Raw genomic sequence first — 3,133 nt, forward strand, 5'->3', positions numbered from 1 at the left:
GGGGAGGAGGTCATCCGCCTCTCGCCGCCTCGCGGGGAGGAAGGGGGAAGGTGATATTCCGGACCTGCTGCGAGGCGACTCGTGACAGTCCGCTGATTTGATTTGCAGCTCGTGACCGTCGTATTTTTTTTCATTTTATTTGTTGGTTGTTATTTTTATTTACATACCACTTCCTCACATTTCGGTGGACGGGAGTTTCAACAGTAATGTGAAATGCATTAGGTTAGGGTAAGACCACGGCGAGGTAGTGGAGGGGGGGGGGGGTCTGGTGTGAGTAGGAGTGGGAAGGACACCGGCTATACACGTCACGGCAGCACCGGCGGCGGCACCGCGCTGAGTGACAACACTGGTGGCCGCCGACCCGACCCCGACCCGACCGGCCGGCCCTCAAGGGAAATCAGCGACACAGAGACCGGCCTGCCGGGGCGAGCAATCAGGGCAAAAGAGGGCAAAGCGGCGGCCGACCTGGCGGCAGCCCGGCGCAGGCCCGGCGCAGTGCACCGACACGGCCGGACACGGCGGCACCGCGTCCCGGCTACATCGTGCATCGTGAGAATCGCGAAAAAACGTCTCCGAACGTGCCCGGAACCCAGAATTTATTTTGGGGCTTCTTTTTTTCGTCTTTGAATATTTTTTTTACCGCGCAACTGGGCCGTGTTCATGTTTATTTGGGAGGCAAATGGTGCGGCTGCCTTTGGCATGGCGTGGCGTGGCGCTGCCGGGAAGTTCAACCTCCTTTATACGAGCAGGTGGCCGTCGGCAAGCCCCGCCGGTGTGTCACGGTGTGGCGCGGGCCCGTGCGGGCGCGGGGCGGGGCGGGGCGTACAAAGCGGATAGCGCCCGGCATAACGCCTTTACTGCGCCCGAGCCGCCCAGCGGCGGCCAGCCGTTCATCCAAACGCGACTCCCTGGCAGACCCACCTGTCCCACCCCGCCCCCGCCCCGCCCCGCTAGCAGCCGCGCGCTGTGAACCACGGCCGGTGGTGTTTACGACGAAAGCACTCCCCCGCCCCCGCGGTACCGCGGCGCCGCGCTCCGCGCCCAGCAATGTGTGCAGCAACAGCTCGCGGCGGGGCGCGAAAATATCCGAGCTTGCGAGCCGCAGGTAGTACCAGACTGAGCGCGCAAAGTCTGAGAGGGAAAAAAACGAAAAATGTATTTATTGTCTCCTGCCAAAGTTTTCTTGAAGAAAGTTATGCGCTTGTAAAAAGTTTAAAGTCTAAGCAATTGGTATTCTTGATCAAAGTAGTAACTCTTTTTGAAATGTCTGGCTCGAGGAATTGCTGATTCTTTTTAAGAAAAATAAAAAGTTGATGAGAAACCTCTTTTTTTTCTGAGTATCATTGTGTGTCTGATCGGGGTTCGATCACTCGCCACGCCACTGCCCCCCGAGGCCCCGATCGGTCAGCCCCTCCTCCCCCCCAATGGCCGCGGGTGGTTGAGAGGCGAAGGCGCGCCAGGGGTGGCCAAGGCCGTCGAGTTCTCCGGCGGCCCTGCCCTGCCCTGCCCTTCCCTCACACACGCCATCGCCCACGACGCACTTCATTCATAACCTTCCGCGTAAGAGTAAGCAGGGCCGATATCGTCTTCAAATACCGGAGGCTCATCAATATTTGCTTTCTTTCTCGAGGTGCTCGAGGTCTTGAATATGTGTGAGCGTGTGCGCGCGTCCTCGCTAACCAGTGGCGCTCGGCTCCTTCGCTCGTCCTTTTGCGCCCGCCGCCCGCCCGTCTGACAGTCCCCCTTCCCGCCCGTCCCCCGCTCTGATTGTCTACCCCTCCCCACCTCCAGCTCCGCCCCAGCACCAGACACTGGCCTTTGAGATGCTGATGACTCGCCGGGCGCGGCGCGGCGCGGCGGGCCGCCACCCTCACTCACACACTGAGAGCAAGGACTTCGCCGCCGCCCGCTTGTGCGGGAGAAAGAGAGAGAGAGAGAAGAGCGCCAGGAAGAGCAGGAGGAATAGGAAGGAGAAGAGCGGGTGGAGGAAGAGCAGGACGAGCCGCGGCGAGGAGGAGAGGACAGAGGAGTGAGTGCGCCTCCGGCTGCCGAGCCTCCCGCTGTCTGTGTACAATAGCCGTCGTGTCATACCCTTTGGGGCCGTGAGGCGTGTGGCCACGCCACGCTATGCCACGCCTCACCACGCCTCGCTATGCCACTCCACGCCACGCCACGCCACGCCACGCCACCAGAGCGAAGGCCACCAATTTCATTCATTCCCCTGCTGCGGCTGGTCTCTGGCTTCGCCGGCCCCGCCTGGCTCGGCTCATGTAGGCCCGGCCCCGGCTGAGGCCGGCCCGGCTCGGCGCCGCTCGGCTCGGCACACAGCCGATGAGATGCGGCGTAATGCTGGGTGCGTTTGATGTGAGGCCGCGCGGTGCCCCGCCTCGCCCCTCCTCGCCTCGACACGCCACGCCACGCCACGACCGGCCGCATCACTCGAATCAAACGCCTCCCTCTCCCTCACCATGCGGCTGCAGTGCAGCTGGTGGCACTTGGAATTGCGGACCCATCGATGTAAAAGAAATACCAGTTAAGAAGAATAAGATATGGCTTTTATTATGGGGAGCCGTCGTGTGCGACAGAAAGGGGAACAACGGGGCGGATCATCAGCAGCACGCAAAAAGGGCGTGGATGACGGCCACCCCGTGAGCGCGCAGCATGGGTCCGGCGGCGCAAAGTGCTCGTGCCGTCAGAGGGGTCAAAGGCTGCGGGCGGGTGACGCGCCTTAAGGCAGAGGAACAGTTGTCCGGGACCGAGGAAAAACACGAGCCGATGCGCACCTCCACGTCAACACGTGCAACCGGGGCGGATCAGATGACACGTACCGGTGGAGACACGGCGGTCCGACGCGGTCCTACGGTGTGCTGCGGTGTATCCCTGTGTCCGCGACCCACCACAACACTTGCACTGTACACTGGCACTGGCGCGAGCTGAGCGAGCCTGACCACGTGGGGTCCTGGTCCTGGCGCCGGGCCGGGCACGAGCCGGGCACGAGCCGGGCGTAGCGCAGCGGCGGTGTGGGCGGCGCGAGCCGAGCGGAGCCAGCGGGGCCAGCGGAGCGGTCCGGGAGGCCTGAGGTGCTCCTGTCGCGAGCGGCGCGCCAACCCGACTGAGCGCGCGCGCGGCCCGC

General features: G+C 63.0%; 1 protein-coding gene across 3 annotated transcripts in view; it reads right to left on the minus strand.

The window, feature by feature from the left end:
* LOC113209432 (uncharacterized) overlaps positions 1-3,108 on the minus strand; it is a 15,213-nt gene extending 12,105 nt beyond the window's left edge. For all 3 annotated transcript variants that reach the window (XM_052266342.1, XM_052266339.1, XM_052266334.1), the window contains exon 1: positions 2,829-3,108. The gene's annotated coding sequence lies outside the window, so the exon portion shown is untranslated. The remainder of the gene's footprint in view (positions 1-2,828) is intronic.
* Between the last annotated feature and the right edge of the window lie 25 nt (positions 3,109-3,133).

Source organism: Frankliniella occidentalis, unplaced genomic scaffold (genome assembly GCF_000697945.3).
Source record: "Frankliniella occidentalis isolate FOCC.00 unplaced genomic scaffold, Focc_3.1 Scaffold3, whole genome shotgun sequence".
NCBI classification, from domain to species: Eukaryota; Metazoa; Arthropoda; class Insecta; order Thysanoptera; family Thripidae; genus Frankliniella; species Frankliniella occidentalis.